The sequence below is a fragment of the Tupaia chinensis genome, unplaced genomic scaffold (assembly GCF_000334495.1).
Source record: "Tupaia chinensis unplaced genomic scaffold, TupChi_1.0 Scaffold000407_4, whole genome shotgun sequence".
NCBI classification, from domain to species: Eukaryota; Metazoa; Chordata; class Mammalia; order Scandentia; family Tupaiidae; genus Tupaia; species Tupaia belangeri.
This window is the reverse complement of record NW_006159912.1, coordinates 983,902-1,003,974: the sequence shown is the minus strand read 5'-3', so window position 1 is coordinate 1,003,974 and position 20,073 is coordinate 983,902.

Sequence of the window (20,073 nt, the reverse complement as noted above, 5' to 3'; positions counted from 1 at the left end):
AAACTTTGGTGTAGAGCCAGTGATCCAGTTACCCGTGGAGCCATGGCAGCCAAGAGCAGGAAGTTGGGATCATGTGGAGCCACTAGCAGAGAAAGTGATTTTCAAGGGCCGCATGTCTTTAGGGATGAACTGTTTCAGCTGGTTGCATAAGCTAGACTTCCTCCTAATACGGACAATTTGTGGTCCTGGGGATCAGTTGTATATAAAATAAGGGATGCTCTGAGGTGACAAATAGGACTCTATCAGTGGTGCACACACATAATGTATTATGGCTGGTTTGTTGCTCTATCCACTCACTTTCTCTGTCCTGCATCCAATACTTATATTCCAAAGTCATGGCATAAGCTTTGCTGTTTTACACAGTTCTAATTTCATGACAATAATAAACATCTGCTTTAAGTATTTACTGAGTACCTCCTAGAGCTTTTGTGTAGTTAATGAGGAACTGTTTCAAAACTGTCAGTCATGAAGTGCCCAAAACCACGATCCCTTATGTGGGCCCTAGGATTTATGAATTATGGGACTATGATGAGAGCATTGCACCAGCCTTACCTGTATCATTATCCTTGTTTTATAGATGGGAGAAATTGAGGCTCAGAGGCATTTTGGCCCAAGGATAAGGGAGCTGGGAAGTGGAAGTGCTGACATCAAATCCTGGTGTTTTCACTCTGAGGCCTGTCTTCTTCATAATGCTAAACTCTATGAGGTTGCTATCAGAGTGCTTCTTCCTTGAAATTCAATCCTTTCCTTCTACAGCTTATTTTCTTTTCCTTTCATCTTAAGGCTTACCTTTTAGATAATCACCTCCACCCACCCTATAAATGGAAGGCATGGTAAGAAGGCAGACGATCAAGGGAAGGGAACATGTAGAAAAGGTAAATTCTGTACCATCTGCTGGATTAATGAATTCAGCCCTTGCTCTGTGGCCAGTCTTTAGACTTTGTCATCTCTCCAAACTTCTCCATTCCGTAGTGTTTGATTTGGTCATTCATGACTATGACTTCACTTCCTTCCCCTTCAGCAATTCTGCATCTACTGCATCAGCTCCCCCAGGTCCCTCAGCCTGTACCTGGCTCCCTTTCCTCCTTAGCCCATCACATTGGTGGTCACTCTCTCACCAGCAGACTAATTCTCTCATTTCCATAATTCTGCTTCCCTACCCATCAGTACTCAAACCCTGGTCATCTGGTCACCCTTCCTCATTTTTGACCCTACTAGGCTGTCAAGATTGATGACAAAAGATTCTAGTGATGCAGAAGACATCTCAGCGCTGCCTGCAGTCCCTCGATGTATCCCTAGTTGTTTCTTTCCATCATACTCCAAAACCTCATGCTCTAAACTTCACCATGCCCATTACGTCTTGTGCTCCAGTTTCAGGTCTCAGCATTCTTAGGAGATGATATGTGGCCCACAGAAAGCAGAGACAATAAAATAAGAATTCCCTAAGATGTTCACCCCCTGCCCACATTGAAACTTAATCTCATATTCACATTATTATCTCCTCTCCTGTTTCAGAAGAGCTAGTTGTTCTTGTCGAGTCATGTCATGGTTCCATCTTTGTCCTCAATTTCCTGCTACTTCTTTCAGAAACTGTCGCTTTCCATGAGCTCTATACCTTTTTACCTCTCTCTAATTTTGTTTTCCCTTCTTCCAACAGACGTGCTCGAGTCTTCTCCTTCTTCTTCTTTTTAAAATTTGTCTCTCTTAACCCCAGTAGTTCTAGTCCATTCTGATGCTAATAATAGAAAATACTTGAATATTGATAATTTAAGAGAATAGAGGTTTATTCAGCTGATTCTCTGGGGGTCCAAAGACCAGAGCTACATCTGATGGGATCTTACAGAGTTTCCAGGCCTCAGATCTTGGAATCAAGAGCAGAGCAGCTGTGTCCACCCATCCGTATATGTCTTTCACTGTCTCCTTCTCTCTTCTTATAAACCGCCAGGACTCATTTATGGGGGTTCCACCCTAATCTCTTAATAATTCCCATAGTTCCCACTTTTGACACCATAAGGGTATTAAGTTTCCTCTTAATATTTTCATAACAAATTTCCAACACATGAATTTTTGAAGGATACAAATCACAGAATCATCTTCCTGCAAGCTACTCCCTTCTCTTTCTTTCATTGGAAATATTTTTGAAAGATTGGTATCTGTGTGTGATCTCTATATTCTCACCGCCAGTTAATTTCTTCATCTGTTTCCATTTACATTTCACATCCATCATTCAACCAAAATTCTTATGGTCTCATCAATGATGTTCTCAATACCCAATATGAAGAATTATGCATAACTCTGATCCAGCTTCCAAATTATGATCAGTTAAAAATCTGGCTTTCTGGGTTTCCTGGATAGAATCAGATTTGTTCATATATGGCAATAGTGTATGAGAGCAGAGTGGCTGCTGTTCCTCTAAGGCAAATCATGCTCACAGGGTACCAGAGACTCCCTTCCCCTCCCCTTCAATTTCACTGTTATCTTATGTTTGGACCATGTCATTCTCTTCTCTTCTGGTCCCTGTTGTAACTGAGTTTAGAGTATTTTTACTATAACTCCCACATTTAACATACTCACAATTTAGCAAATGACTTTACAGGCCTCTAAACTTGAATTTCTTTTTATTTATTTATTTATTTATTTATTTATTTATTTATTTATTTATTTCATTCAATCACTGTATGTACATCATCACAGCTTGTAAAATAAATTTTCCCAGCATGAATACAATGCGCACTAGTCCAGTTAAAGATATTATCATACAAATTATCATCAACAGTTAATCCTCCACTTCTGTGTCCCTTAATAGTCTTACCTCTCTGTTTTTTTCCTTGATTCCCTTCCACACACCCTCCCTACCTCTCACCCTCATTCTACACTGTCTCCAGTATCCACATTCTCCATACTTCTATATCCTCCAGTCTTTCAGTTTCTGCCACAGAAAATGACATTTGGTCTTTTGGTATATATACAATGTCTTTCATATCTGGCTTGTTTCATTCAGTACTAAATATTCCATGTTCACTTTTTATCAAATGCCAGGGCCTTGTTTTTTATGGCTGAGTAGAATTCTATAGTGTATATTTCCACACTTTTTATTTATTTATTTATTTATTTATTTATTTATTTATTTATTTGGAGAGGTTTTTGCTATAGGGCGCATGTGCTTGCCAGAAAGACAGAGAGACAGAAAGCGAGAAATCTCACCCCCTGGAGGGATGGTCACACCGCAATCCCTTCTCTTCCATTCTCCTCTTGGGATCTTGGGCACCCACGCACACATACCCAGCTTGAGTTTTAAGCCACTGGGTCTGGGACGTGAACCGTGGTCAACTACATGGGAGTCCAGAAACATAGCCATTACGCTAACTGCTGGTCCCTTGCCACAATTTTTAAATCCATTCATTTGTTCATGGACATTCAGATTGGTTCTGTGTGAGCAATTATGAATAATGTCTTAATAGATATGGATGGACAAGTTGTTTTCTGATTGAGTGCACTCTTATCCTTTGGCTAGATACCCAGGAGTAGAGTTGTTGGATCATATGGTAATTCTATTTGTAAGTCTTTGAGTAACCTCCATATCGTTCTTCACAGTAGCTGTACCAATATACATTCCCACCAACAGTGTATAAGGGTTCCCTTTTCACCATAGCCTCACCAGCACTTACCTTTTTTTTTTTTTAAATCTTAGTCATTCTGACTGGGGTGAGGTGGTATCTCATTGTGGTTTTGATTTGAATCTCCTTTGTGATAAAGGGTGTTGGACATTTTTTTTTCATATGCTTTTTGGCTGTTTGTATGTCTTCCTTAGAGAATTGTCTGTTCAGCTCATTTACCCATTTTTCAATTGAGTTGATCATTTTTTTTTTTTTCCTGGGTAAGCCACTTGAGTTTCCTCTATATTCTGGTTATCTGTCTGAGGCATAGTTTGCAAATATTAGTCTTCCATTCTGAGGTTGCCAGTTTGCTCTAACTCTTGTTTCTTTTGCTGAGCAGAAGCTTTTTAACCTAATGTAATCCCATTTGTCTATTTTTGGGATTATTGCCTGGGCTTTAGGAGTCTTATTTAAGAAGTCTTTGCCTGCTCTGATGTCTCCAAGGGATTTCCCCTGAGTTATCTACCAGTAGTTTTGTCATTTGAGGTCTTAAGCTTAGATCTTTGACCCATTTTGAGTTGATTTTTGTTAATAGTGAGAGGTAGGGGTCCAGAATCATCCTTCCATAGGTGGATACCCAGTTTTTCCAGCATCATTTGCTAAAGAGATTTTCTTTTCCCACTGAATTGACTGGTGCCTTTTGTCAAAAATCAGTTGGCTGTATGTTTGGCTTTTTTTTCTGAGGTCTCTATTCCATCCCATTGGTCCACATGCCTGTTTTTGTGCCAATACCATGCTGTTTGACTATCATAACTTTGTAATATATTTTGCGGTCATGAAGTGAGATGCTTCCTACTTCCCTCTTCTTGCTTCTTGCATAGTATTTCTTTGGCAATATGGGGTCTTCTATAATTCCAGATAAATTCTGTGATATTTTTTCTTTCTAAATCTGTGAAGAATATCTCTGGTAATTTGATTGGGATTGCGTTAAATTTGTAGACTAATTTGGGTAGGATTGACATTTTGATTTTATCAGTTCTTCCAATCCAGGAGCATGGGATGCTTTTCCACTTTTTTTCTGAAAGAGAGAGTTTTTCTATAGGGGTCATGTGCTCACTGGAGAGACAGAGAGACATAAATTGAGAAATCACCCCCCAGGGGGATGGCCAAGCCTCAATCCTTTCTCCTCCATTTTTCTCTTGGGATCTTGGGCATGCGCACACACACACATACACACACATACACAGCATGAGTTTTAAGTCTCAGGGTCTGGGACTCAAACTGCGGTTGGCAACGTGGGAGTCCAGTAACCATTACACCATCTGCTGGCCCTATTTTTTCACTCTTTTGTGTAATTTTCAATTTCTTTTTTCTTTGTAGAGATCTTTGACTTCTTTGGTTAGATATTTTATTTCTTTTGTGGCTATTAAGAATGGAATTGCTTTCTTCAGTTCTACCAGTCTCTTCACTGTTGGTGTATAGAAATGGAATAGTGTGTTGGTTTGTGCTGATTTTATATCCTGCCACTTTACTGTGTTTATTTATTACTTCTAGAAGTTTTTTGTAAGTTTTTTTTAAACATATATATAATCATGTCATCTGCAAACAGAAATAATTTCACTTCTTTATTTAAATGCCATTGACATTTACAGTTGGATGTCACTCAATTATAGTGAGTTCATCCTTCCTTCTTTGCATATTTCCATTTCCTTCCTTTATTTCTTTATTTTTTTTAACCACAATATATGAAGGTCCTATGACAGATGAAAAATTCCTGCCTAAGAGGGTCTTAGGAAAATCATTTGGTTGTAGATGTGGCATAGGACTGGAGTTGAGGTCATATTTACATAAGAAGTTCATTTTTTTCCGTTTGTATGTTCTTTGGAGTGGCCTTGGTCATGGGAGGAATCTATGCAGAATTTTGGAGGAAGGGTAGTAAATACCAACCCATCCTTTGATGCCATCACTATGAGTGCCTACTCTTCCAGGCACTACAGTGCATGCCAGGAAGGTCGACAAATCCTTCATAGTCCCTAATCTCATCACTCTACTCCCAGATCTGCTTCCCCTACCATGAATTCACATCCCCACCTACTCTGCCAAGGTAAAAACAAATATCAATTTTAAAATTTTTCTCCCTGCCTCCTTGGATATGTCTATTCCACTTTTAAAGTGTCTTCTGACATTTATTTTCTCTTCTTCATTCTCAAAGACCCTGCCTTTAGTCTCGTGTTCTGTTAAAACAGTTTAATGCCACTCTTGCTAAGAGAAGCTCTACCATCCACTCTGTAATTTGTACTGGTGGCAATTTTATCTATCCAAACCAGCAATCTGATCTGCTTGAAATACTTGGGCAGCTCTCCATCAGTTTGGTAGAGCTCACGTCTTAGTATGGCCATCGAGAGGCCCAACATGGCCCCAGTGTGTCTTTCAGGCCATGTCTCAACAATCACTCCTTTCAAATACCCCAGGTTGTAGTAACACAGCCTGCCTGGCTCATATTTCTCAGAACACGGCCCTTTCACACTTTATTTCCTTTGCCTGCAAAGACTGTTGGGCCTTTTGCAAGAAGTCTTTGCAAACTGCATTGGACATATAAACTTTTGTGTTTTCTTAACACATTGCACCTTTTTTAACAGCACTTGTTTCCCCCTTTTTTTGCAGGTTATTTTTATATATGTCTTTTCTACTACATATATGCTAGAATAGGCAAGATCTAGTTATTCTTTTAATCTATTCCAGCACCTAGGATAGAGTCTGACATTGATTTATTCATTCACTAATATTTACTTATTATGAGTGATCAGTAATTCCATGCCTAGTCTGTACTCAACATAGTAAGCTCTACACCAGGCATATATTTGCCGAATGAATGAATTTAGAGGTTGGAGATGGACCTCCACTAAAAGGATCCAATCTGAAGATGATTTCTGAGTTTGACTGGGTCTGAACCATACTGGGCATTGACCCAGCAGGCTCAGCCATTCCAGTAAATTACCGTATGACTGAGTGGCTGGCTCTCTTGGAATTTCACATTCATAAGGGAAATGATAAAGTTTAAAATGTTATTAAAGTTTGGAGGTTGTTCCATCATCTTTTCACTTCTAAGGTAACTCTACAGGTAGCTGCAAAGCAAGGAATTATCTCCTTTCTGAAGATTCCCCTTTGGGTGGGACATAAGGTTTTGTGCCCAGGGCATGGAATGGAGCATTATTTTACTCCATAAGCACAATAACCCTGTAAGATGAGCAGGACAGTGACCACAGGGCCATTGTAGAGAGGTCAGGTGACCCACCCAGGTTGCAATACAAGATAGAGGCAGAGCTAGGACTGGAAAACAAGTCTTTGGCTTCTACAGTCAGCACAGTTTGGGCTTTTGAATACTGCTTAGCCAGACACAGGCTAGTGAGAAGTGGGTCTGGATAACCAAATTGAAAACCCGATGTGGCCCACTGTAGGGTTTGGTATCACATTTGGGCCCAAACCACATCCTCCTCATTCTCATTTCTTGGATGTCTTTTGCAATGTCATTCTTTAATCTTCACAGCTCTGGGCCAAACATCAAGACTCCTAGTTCTCTTTTTGGACATCAACTTCCGCTGTTTTTTTTTTTTTTCTTACAGTTAATTTCTCTAGTTCCCCATTTTTTCCCTCTCATTTCATCTCCTTGGAACTTGTTATAAGTCAAACTGGCAGTTTCAGTTATATCAAATATCCCGTTTTGAGGGATGACATAAAATTTTCCAAGACCATATTAGTTTCTAGGCCTTCTAGGAAAAAGAAAATCAGAAGCTCTCTTCCCCCTCATCTCTTACCATTATTTTCATCTTACAAAGCAGACAGTTCTCCTGCCTTGCTGAGGTTGCTGGGTTTTTAGCTAGGCTCTTGGAGAAATCCAGAGACAACCCTGACACTAAATTCTAACCTTTGTTTATGGCCTTTTTCCAAGCCCACTTACAGGGTCACTAACATCCTATAAGATAGTAGATTGCCCTTCTGCCAGGGGGTGTGGCTATTAGGTAAAAGAGCGAGCTGATATGATCATTGCATGGTTTTGGCATTCACGCCTTGTTTATGAAGACCTTGAAGCACAGAGAAAACCGTGGCTTGCCCAAGGTCACACAGCAAAGTGTGACAAAGGCTTGGGCCAGAACCCAGGTTTCTGATTCCTTTTCTAGAGAAGAGTCTCTTTTACCATAGGGGGCTTCAAGGGCCCCTGGCAAGTGATTTGCAAAATCTTCAAGCATGGATCCTGGATAATTCTCTTGCTGTCACTCTTATTCCATACCTTTAATCCTTAAAGAAGGTGTCTGGTTAGGGTTATAGCACATGCTGGTCATAGAAAGTACAGAGCTTTTAAAAGATATAATTGCAGGTATCTGAAACACTGAGACAGGAAACTGAGGCATGAACATGTTAACTGTTATTCACATACCTGTTCTAAATCCGTGGAGACACCTGCTTATGCTCACAAAACTCCCTAAGCCACCAAACGACCTGTCCCCAAAGAAAAGCAATTAGTTGACTTTTCTCTTCTGATTATTTTAACAGCAATTATACTTTTTAAGGTGTATGCTCTATTTTACAGTTGGCAAATCTCATCACAGATATTCTCCCATTTCTGGTCTTTACGACAGCCTGTTGTAACAGGCACTATATTTTCCCATTTTACAGTTAAGAACCTAAGTAGAAATAAATTAAACATCTTGGCCAGGACTACATAGATGGAAAACAACAGAACTGAGCCTCCAAGTCTGGGGCATTTTTGCTGTACCTCTCTCATACACAAATTCATAATGATTAGATTTATCTGTAACAGGCATTTTCAATAGCATTGCCTCTTTAGATTATTAGAGCAATTTGTGAAGTTGATCTGATTTTTCAGAAGAAGAGATCGAAGTTCAGATCATGCAAAGATTGTGTCTGAAGTAGACTGTAAATTCAAGGCACCTTCTTCCACTACTCTACCTTGCCTTCCAAGCACAGAACTGCCCTCTGGTCTCCCAAACCCCAGGAAAAACCTCAGCTGTGACTCAGGAAGTCCTACAGGCAGTTGGCCAAGGTCAGGACAGCATCCAAGACCGTATTTCCTGTCCAGAACCCTCTTTCCCCACGGTCTCCAGCTGGGGCTATCTAAAGAAAGCAGGGGGCTTTCTAGTCTGAGGAAATTAAAGTTTCCTGTGGCCCTCTCTTCAGAGCCTCCAATCTATCCAGAGGAAAGCTAAGACAAGAAGAAATGAGCAGAATTGATTAGCCATCAGTGATTCCCTGAGAGGTCTTAGAGGAAAATTGTATTAATTCATTTATTCTTTCATTTATCTTTTTTTTTTTATTTTGTAGAGCCTTTTGCCTTAGGGCACATGTGCTCACTGAACAGAGAGAGAGAGACAGAAACAGTATGAAGAAAAGTGAGAATCACCTCCCAGGGAGGACGGCCATGTCACGATCCCTTCTTCTCCCAAAATCTCGGGCATGCAAGCACATGCACCTGGCGTGAGTTTTAAGCTGCCAAATCCAGGACTTGAACTGCACTTGGCCACATGGGAGTTCAGTGATGTAACTGCTATGCCATCTGCTGGTCCCATCCATCCATTCTTTAACAAAGTTTAATCAAGGATATATTCTGAAGAAGGCATTTTGCTAGCTGCTTGGGATACCTGGATTGCTAAAACATGGCTTGTGACTTTAAGGAGTTGAATTTTGGGGACCAGCAGTTGCATAATGGCTATGTTGTTGGACTCCCATGTAGTCGACCATGGTTTGAGTTCCAGACCTGGTGGCTTAAACTTACGCCGGGCACGTGTGCATGCGTGCCCAAGATCCCAAGAGGAGAATGGAGGAGAAGGGATTGCAGCTTGGCCATCTCCTCTGGGAGGTGATTTCTCACTCTCTCTCTCTCTCTCTCTCTGTCTTTCTGGTGAGCACATGCGCCCTATAGCAAAAACCTTAAAAAAAAAAAAAGTTGAATTTTCGTTCAGCAGATTGAATAGAAAATGGAAAATCATTCTGGGTTCTTCCATCTACTTACATTCCAAGTCCAGACCCTCTTCACCATCTTTTTCTGGATGTCGGGAAGGCCACCATGGTTTGCAGAGACCCTTATTCCCTTTCGTTTCACTTAAAGGATGCATCTGGGTCTTTGCACAGCTGTTTCTTTTCCATGGTACATTTTACCCCTCTTTTCTACCCACCTCACAAAACCTGGCTCAGAGACCCTTTCCTCCTAGAAGCCATGGCTGGAAAAGATACACTTTGTGATAATTTATTTTGTGTGTCAAATTGACTGGGCTAAGAGATGCCTACATAGTTGGTAAAACATTTCTGGGGAAGTCTGTGAGGGTTGTTCCAGAAGAAACTAGCATTTAAACTGATAGATTGAGTAAAGATTATCCTCAGCAATGTGTATGGGTATCATCCAATCCATTGAGGAATCAAATAGGATGAAAATGTGGAGCAAGGGCAAGATCATTCTCCTTTCTGGGGCAGAGATAGCCGTTTTCTATTGCCTTTGGATATCAGCACATCTGGTTCTTGGGCTTTCAGAGTCAGACTGACAGAGATCTGCTGGTTCTCAAGCCTTTAGACTGTCGCTACATTGCCAGTTTTTCTAAGCCTCTAGCTTGTAGACAGCAGACCGTGGGACCTTTCAACCTCCATAATCTTGTGAGCCAATCACTCATAATAATTATCTTTCTATATATCTGCATCTGACTTATTGGTTCTGTTTCTCTGGAAAATCCCAATTAATAGATCCTTCTGCATTTCTACAGCATTGACATATATCCAAAGCAACTGTTGATCCATTCTATTACAATGATTAGTTTTGCTTGTCTCCCTGATTTACCTGGGGGCTCCTGGAATCCTGCTGCATAGATAATGCCTGGCCCAAGAGTGAGCTTAATAATGTCCTTCCAAATGAATACAGGAGAATTTCCACAAATGACAATTCCCTCTAAAAGAAAGTAGCTGCAAAATATAGACAATTTGGCCCACCCTCGTGGGTGGCTGGGGCTCAGGAGAAAGGAATGTGTCTGGTGGTTTAGAGAACAAAGGGGCCCCTTTCAATAGCCCAGAGGCTGCAGAGTGCAGAAACAGCTATTAGTCATTGCAACTGGGAAAGTCCAGATGCTTTTCTGTGACTTTTCTTTTTATATCGGTCCTTGGACAGGCTTCAGGAGGGAAATAATAAGCCATTTGACCTTTCCCTCTTGATAGCCAATGCTTCTTTTTCTTTGTTGCGTGTTCAGAATTTCATATTCAAATCTTATTGTTCTCCCGATGTAGGGGCAAACTGATAGAGTTGGAGCTTGGAGACCTGAAGTGTTGGCCCTACATACAGGTACCTTTTGGACCCAGAAACTGAGATCTATCAACCTGCCAACTTCGAAGTCTCTGGATAATCCCAGAGAACCACTGAACTCTTCAAAAAGTTTCCCCCATGGTTTCCCTGACTCGGATTCATCTTCGATGCACAAGAGTGCTGGTGCTAAGAGCAGTGGGATGCTTGTCATCAGATCTTCCACATTCAGAATCAATGCATAGGATATTTCTACTAGTCAATTTTAGGCACTGATTCATTTAAATAATTGGCAAACTGCCATAGGACAGAGTCTATATTAGCTCCATATTAACAGAAGTGGTTCCTAATTAATTATTCTATTAGCATTGTGAGCTAAGAGATATTACTCACCCATTTTTGCAGATGAGAAAACTGAGGCCTAGGGAAATGAAGGGATTTGCTCAAGGTGGTGTAATAAGTTGAAATCAGAACTGAAATTAGAATGTAGGTCACCTGACTTGCATTTGTACGGCCTTTCTATGATACAATTTGATCAGACATCCAGGCATGGCTGCCTCCAACTCGTCCAGATCTCACCTGATCAGTGAGCTCAGACCTGTCAGCTAACCAGTCACCAACAGAGATTCCACCTGCACATCCCATTTGTCCTTTCCCCAGATTCATCTCCCAGAGTCCAGACTTGATACTCAGTGGAATTGCCTATTCAGCAATTTTTAGTCTCAGTCTGTTTTATTTTTATTTTTTGTAACATAGCTACTTGCTGCTGAATGAATGAATGAATTGACAGAGGAGTAAAGGGTGGAATTTATCTTGTGTGTATTTCTTACCAAAGCTGAGATTTGAAGGGATATCAGGAAACTCTGATCCAACCACATGCTCTATCAGTTAGACCTAAGGCCTAGAATTCTCACTATTCTATGTGTCTTCCAGGTAAAGCACATTCTCAATCTTGGTATTGCACCTCTGTGGTTTTTAAACAAGTCTTTGTAACACCATTCTCTTATAGGACAACTTTTGTCTTATAAGACAAAAGTTCATGAAAAATGGAATTAAAATATGAGTTTATTTTGATGCCCCCCCAAACTGAAATCCATGCATAGTTTTTTACAATACACATTTCCATGAACTTTCTGAAGAGCCCTCATACACACAGTCATTTTCTTTCAAATAATTCACTATTTTTAATAAAATAAATTCATTTAGAAGGGAAACATTTTATAACTGCTATGAATTTGAAACCATTATCACTTGCCATAAATACAATCAAAGCACTATTTTTCAGTTTGAGCGTGAGGAAGCTGCCACATTTGAACGTGGTGCACTGGGCCCTGAATTCACCCTGGCATTTGATAGAAAGTGGAAGGATATTGAAGATTTACTGCTAAGTGAAGCAAGCCAGACTATAAAAGAGAGGTATTGTATATCCCCACTTAATATGTATTAAATGTCTGCACTCTATGGCAGAAACTGAAATATTGGAAACTGTGGATGCCAAAGACAGTGTGGGAAAAGGGTGGGAGATGGCAGAGGGTGAGAGGGAGGGAATCAAGGGGGAAAAGGGAAGTAAAATATGTAAGAAACACAAAATGGAAAATTATCTGTTGAAGAGAACATGTATGGTAATATCTCTGATTGAGCCAATATATAGTGTACTCTGGATGGGAAAATTTGTTTTGTATGCTGCAATCATATACAGTGAGTGAATGTAAAATAAATAAAGTTTTTAAAAAAGAAAGAGACAGAAAGAGAGATGCAAGTACAAGCACTGAAATTTTCCTTTTAATGGAATCAGAAAGATTAGAAGATAATTGAAAAGGAAATACCTTTCTCTACTGGTGATATCTTGTCTTATGTCCTGGTCTGGGATAACAATGGGCTGGGCTGGGGGATCACACCTTACATGTTTGGAGGAGTCCGACCCGGTGAGGCCCTAGGATCTGTCTGAGCCCCCAGACCCTTGAGCTCCGCTTCCGGTCGGATCAACACGTTGGCAAGGCTACTGTTGTGCACCCTCCGACCTTGGAACAAAGCTTGGGTCAGTTAGCATGTCAGCAAGGCTGCTTGCTATTTGCTCTAGAGAATTGAGGCAGCCTTACTGGGAAGCGGACCCCCTCTGACTCCCCAATTTACTACTATGAAAGAATTGCATAGCTCTCCTATACATTTTGAGTATATGATAAAATCTTCCAGGAAGTCCCCCAACCGACAGCTCCCCTTTGCTCTGATTACTTACTATTAATTACAATGCTTTATCTCTATGGTCACAATAGAGGGTGGGCTGAAGTTCTTTTTAGGCAGAAGTAATTTTGACCTTTGGAAGGCCCTTAAATTTTTCTTTTCTTTATGTAAAATAGGATTAGGCCAAAACTGGCCCAGGACACCTCTGCCCTCTCCAAGTGAAATAGATAAATATATTAGGATTCTTCAAATTAATATCATTCTTTATTAAGATCCATAAGAACTAATATCTATTCTTGAGATTTTCTTTTCTCAGCACCATTCTCAGTAATCACAAGATGGCTCCTGCACCGCATCTGCTTACCGGAACCGCTTTCCCGAAACTGCATTCCATGGAGACCCACCTACAATTGAGGAACTGCACTAGACCCACCCTTAATCCACCCCTAAATAGGAATTGCACTAGACCCACCTTTAATCCAACCCTGAATAGAATCTTTGTTCTTTATTGTTAAAAACTTTATGAGCTGTTAATTGAAACACTAGCCCCTCTCCCTTTACTTGCATGTAACACGTTTTCAATAAAAACGCACGATGATTCCTAGCAGTCGTCACTCCTCAGAGAGCGATCTCTGAGGGGTGTCCGACATAGGATGTGCATGAAAGGCATCGAGGCCTCTGTCTTCTGTTCACCTTCGCCACCTTCGTCGAGATAACCCACCCACGCCGAGGCTGGACCCCGGCACATGTTGATCTCCAAGAGTATTTAACCCACTACCTCCTTACCCTTTAGTCCCCCAACCCCACTTTGTGGGGCTTAGTGGAGCTGATGCCCTGGCAAGGAGACCAGCAAAGACACACACATCTTTCTGAGGGCAGCAGCTGGGGCAGAGTCAGGCTGTCTGGGCCTTACCACACAGAGTGAGTGGTCCAGGAAGTTTGGGGAGACTGGGCTGAAGGCAGAGAGTTCTTAGAATGCCAGGGTCAAGATGAGCCAGGATGGGGAGGCACCAGGCGAGGTTTATGTTACCCCCTGTTCTGCTCAGCTGTGGTTTTGGGAGGCACATAGAGATGGGGAAGCATGGAGCTGATTTCTGTTCCTTAGAAAAACTTGGGGAATGAGAAACCTTGTCGGAGGCCCGTTGAGTGGCTGGGCAGAGTTCCTCATGTGAACCTGGGGAAAGGCCCTGAGGCTGCAGGACTTCCTTTTATTAGTACAGGGCAGGCCCTATTTGCTGCCTATTTCACAAAACAGAAGGGAAACTTCTCAGAAAAGCCACATGAATTGTGCTGATGATGGACAGAGAGGGAATGGAAGGTCATTTCAAACAGGGGTCCCAGCTAGGGAGAAGAGAGGCCTGCATGCACTAATGGGACCCACCTGTAGGCACCGAGACAGGGACATGGCAGGCACTAGCAACTTTAAACCTCGGGATCTAATAATTACTAGTCCACAGATGAAGACATGGAGGCCCAGAGAGGCTAAACATTGATAAAGATTGCTGCACTGTTGGGGACGGGTCATGCCAGGAGGTGTCTTTAGCCTTTTGAGCCCAAGTTGGGGTGTAGACCAGCCTTGCAGTCCATATGGCCTGGCCTCCCTCTGGTGACTAGACATGGCATGGGTGTGGCAAGGCTGCTGACTCTCCCAGGTCTGAGTCCATGGTCTGTCACGTGCCTTTTACCTTCTGCTCTGCACAAAGGCTGGTCTTCATCACCATTCTTGAAGTCATTAATTCTCCTCTTTCAGGGTCATGGAAGCAAAGACTAAAGAGACAATGCTTCTATTGAAGCCACCATCCTCCCTCACAGTCTAATGAGTGTCCAGACTCACGAGAGCACTTGGGATGGGCCCATCCACATCCTCAGCAGTGAAGAATTCCCTGGGATTTTCCAGATGACTGGAGGCCTGGATGGATTCAGGTTGGGGAAAGACAGGGTGGCTGGCAGGCTTCCTAGTCACTGGAAAGAGGCCTGAGAATGACCTGCCTTCTGGGCTCAGAGTTCAGGCCTGTCAAAGGGTTCATCCTGCATTTGAGGACAGTCACTATAGCTGGGACATTCCCATTTTTGGAGTGTGGGAGGGAATTCCAGACTTTATCTTGATGGCACAGAGGGAATTTAACCCTGCAGAAATGGGGAATGAGGAAGGGGGAAAGTCTTCAGAGTCTTTCAGGTTTGGATGTCTGGCTCCAGCTTCCTCTGTGATCAGTGAGCCCCTGACCCGGACTAATGTCTCCTCTCCTCCTGCCCCAGCTACATCTGTCTTAGTCCTAGGTCAGATTTAGATTTGGCCCTTGCACCTGAGCAAAACTCTTTCAGGCCTGCTTGCCAGAATGTCCTCCACTAGCCAGCGAAAATTGTGTGTTATTTACTACCTGAATTTTCAAGGTCAAAAATAAGACTCCTTTGGAGAATAAGACTCCCAGGTCTCTGGGATGAGACCTGGTCATCCAGTTGATATCTTCATAGCATGAGAATTTTTTGGAATGTGTCAGGGAACTTTCCCAGGTTCCCACTTCCCAGAGTCTGAAGTTTGGAAAGAGCAGGAGCTCCAGGACAAGGTCCTATATCCCTGCGCTGGGGCCAACTTCTGTCTGTTGATGAGTGGTGAAGAAGGGTGATGGGGAAAGATGGTGGTCATGTCTAAGAAGGAAGGGTGACTGGGCCTTTTTTTCCCCACAGGATGCTTGAGAGAAGCTAGTCCTATTTTTTTTTTTTTTAAGGTTTTTGCCATAGAGCATATGCACTTCTCAGAGAAAGACAGAGAGAGATGGTGAGAGAAAAATGAGAAATCACCCCCCCCTCACCAGGGGCAATGGCCATGCTGAATCCCTTCTCCTCCAATCTTCTCTTGGGATTTTGGGCATGCGCACACACATATCTGGTGTGATTTTCAAGCCACCAGGTTCAGGACTCAAACTGTGGTCAGTTATGTGGGAGTCCAGTTCCTTAACAACTATGACACCTGCTGGCCCCAAAACTAGTCCTATTATACGAGAGCATCTGCCTGTGTTGTGACTCTGTCTGTCTAATGGCTTCAAACAATGGCCTCTAGAACCTTACTCTCAGAGTCTGAACCTCAGCTCTGTCCCTTAGCTGTGTGTGACCTTGATCGAATCACTTGACTTTTCAATGTCTGTTTGACATCTATGAAATGAGAACAGTAATAGTCCCTACCCCCCAAAGCTGTGTGAGGATTCAATAAGTAAAATACTTGTCAGGCTCTTGGAATCGTGCCTGGGCCATCGTCACACACCTCCTGTCATTGCAGTGTTCCTATCAGTCTCCTGGTTCATGGTGGCATCTGTGGGAGTAACGAAGATAGGGATGTGTCTAACTCTGCTGTTTCCCCACTTTATCTTCTTGACTTGGACTTATCTCCTCCAGCAGAGAACCTAGCCAAGAATATGTTTGTTAGAAAGGCCTGAAAAGATAAAGTCCTACCACACTGGTCCTGTGACATTTGCAGGAGAGCTCCATATTTTACATTGCCCCAGTTGCAGCTCCCCCAGTGTATAACATGCAGAGCTGGAGCACAGAGGGGTGTGACTGTAGAAACAGAGAGTGGTCCTCTACAGGTAATAGGTCTTAGGGATGTTAGCACCAGCTCCCCTACCTTGTGGAAGAGGAAGCAGAGTCTCAGGGCAGCGTGTGTGTGTGTGTGTGTGTGTGTGTGTGTGTAAGAGAGAGAGAGAGAGAGAGAAACAGAGAGATACAGAAAGAGAGAAGCAAAATCGCATAGCTAGTAAGTTGCAGAGGGGATCCATACATGCACCTGAGAGGACTGAGTAGTGGGTATGGGTACACTGGGCGAGACTCACTGAAAACTTGTTACTAATGGGAGGTGGCTGCATTTGGTGAGGAAGCAGGCAGCTAGGAGCCTGGGAAAGAAGAACAGAGTCACAGCCCCTAGGAGCCAGCCCACCAGTTGGGCATGTCTGGAGGGGAGCCTGCTCCAGCCAGAGAAGACCCTATGTTGGGTCTTATTCAGAGGAGAGGGCTCTTACTCAGAGGAGAGGGCAAGGAAGTTTAGCTTCTCATGCAGACAGTCCATCAGCATCAATCACACACCAGGGCTTTTCTAGGTCAGAGTTCTTATCCCACAGGGTCACAGGGGGTGAATGAGGACTTAACCCTCAGGCACTTAGTACTTGGCAAGGAGATAGAAGGTAAATAAATAAGGAAGGAAACAAACGAACACGACTCATTTTGCTTTTTAGTTCTTCTAATACTCACAAAATATCCATTTTTCAGACCATGAAATTGAAGCTTGTTAAGAGAAGGCGTTCATTGTTAATGTTCCAGCTTGCACAGCTATCAAGGGGCCGATCCAGTTAGAATGACCTCAAGTATCTGTCTTAGAGCAAGTGTCACCTTTGCTTGTGCACACACACACGTGTGTGTGTGAGGGGGAGGGAGAATGAAAGAGAGGTAAGGCAGTTCTCCAACAACTCCCATCTGGGACAGGATGTAAGCAGTTGCAGGAGGAAAGCTCTAAGTTCTCTGTGTGTTCTGAAGGAGAACGTTTGTGCTCATCGGTGGTGGTCAATACTGAGAAGTATGCCTGCCAGGAAATGTGCCCTGGAGGCAGGGAGGTCACACATGGGAAAGGTCTGCTTGGACATCTCTCTCCTCCCCAAGCCCTTTCCCCAAACTGTCAGCTGCTGTGTTAGGAATTAGGGCCTGAGCAGAGCTATTCTCAAAGCTTTCAAGTGCCAAGCATGTAGTAGGCCTCCTAAATATTATTTGAGCTGAATCAAACTACAGAAGAGCAGAGTCCAAGTTTCAAAAGGATAATTGAAAAAGGTAACTGATGCATTTCAATTCCCCATTCATGCAGTGAATGTCAACAAGGCATCCAGCATGTGGGCACTTGGGGGCCACAGAACCATTCTGTAAAGCACTGCGTTGAACCCTGGAAGGGAGATGAAACACTAGCTAACTGAAAAAGGAAACAAAAAGCAAATGAGATGCAGAGGGTTTGGGATCAAAGTAAGACAGCAGGAGTCAAGGTCATTGACCTATGTGTCCTATTAGGTATGTGGCATTTTATCTAGGATATTTCTTATAATCTTTGTCATATCCATATTAAGTCGGTATCACAAGTATTCTCATTTTACAGTTGAGGAGCCAGAGATTCAATGAGGTTAAATAATTTGCCCATGGCAAAATAACTAACGAGAGATAGATTTGAGTTAAAAAAAAATACTAGAAAGCATGTGAATACACACACGTGCACCCATGTGAGAAACAGCAATTGAGAGAGACAGAAAACACCAGGTCACACCACAATCCATTCCATCAGGATCTTGAGGACAAGCCCCCAGGGCCGAACCTGGAATCCTACTCAGCCATGCAGGGTTTGGCTTCCTCTGAGCCTCTCTTATCCACCACCCCAGGAGATCAGCCCAGACTTGAGCTTTGGTAAGAGACTACTTGAATGCAAAGTCCATAGATCTCTCCCCTCCACTAGACTATCTTTGAAAACATTCTACAAACTGTGATTTCTTTTCTTTTTTTTTTGGAGAGGTTTTTTTGCTATAGGGCTCGTGCGCTCGCCAGACAGACAGAGAGAGACAGAGAGACAGAAAACGAGAAATCACCCCCCAGGGGGGATGGCCACACCGCAATCTCTTCTCCTCCATTCTCCTCTGGGATCTTGGGCATGCACGCACACGCGCCCAGCGTGAGTTTTAAGCCACCGGGTCCGGGACTCGAACCGTGGTCGACTACGTGGGAGTCCAGCGACATAGCCATTACGCTAACTGCTGGTTCCCCAAACTGTGATTTCTTAACCAAAGCATTCTCTCTAGCTCCCTTGTCAATTCCATCTTAATAACAGGCACACGAAAACCACAGAAGCATCAGTAATAATTATGTCAATGTATTCGCGATTGGAGGTTGGGATTTAAAAAGTGAAGGAACTGGAATGTATCATCGGGAATAGAAGCAAGGAAAGTAAATATTGGTGCCCTGTCTCATGCTTCGCTTTTCAGCACCTAGCCTAAGACATCTGGCTTCAAATGGAATCCTAGATGTTTGAGTTTGGTTTTTCCTGATTTTGGAAGGCAGTTTCAAAGCTATAGCAGTCTTTAATTCTCTGCACACATTTGTTTATTACTCGTTTTTTCATTTCTTCTGAATCGCTAGGTCTGGTTTGGCTTACTTAGTTCCAGATGCCTGAGGTTACTTAAAATAATGAGGTCACAGGAGTAAATTTAATTTCAAACCAGATCATTGGGTCTGTAGGACATAACTTCTTTATACTGATGATTCACGCATTTAGTGGAAAGTTGGGGATTTGGCCTTCGATGTCCATGTGGGCAATTACTATATTTCCTCACATCTTAGAGATCCTTCTTTATGACTGAGCTGGGTCTCATAAACTGTGGAAAGTGGAGCACTTGATACCCATTCCAGCCTTCATTCATTCTTTTATTCGGTGGCTATTTTACTGAGCGCCTCTTGCACTCTTGGTATTTCAGTGATGAATACAATGAGGCCCCTGTCAGCAAGGAGTTCAGGGTTTGTGAGCCACTCCGAAGAACCCATTATACTCCAATGCTACATCTGCCACCCTGCGAGTTTGCACACATGCAGCATCTAGATTTTCCAAAGTATGAAAAGTTCAGTTTTGAATTTTCAGAACCTCAATACCACCTTTGCTATGTGAGAGGGATTTACCTTGGGAATTGGTTCTTTTCTCTTGAACTAGGAAGATTTCAGAGTACCACCTCATCTTCGTTACTGGCTAGAAGCAGGTAGGGTGTAGGGACGAGGGTGTGTGAGTTGCGAGTGGGAAATTACCCTGCTTAAGCTGAAATGACACAAGTTTCCTTTGGCTTCAGAATGAGCAGGAATTTTTTTCCAGTCTGGAACATTAGTTACAACAGATTTCCTGGCTTAATTGTGAAGGTGACGTTGGGACTATCTGGCCCATGTTCTATTATGATTTTTTGATTCTGTGATTTCAGAGCTGGACAGGAACTATCTTTT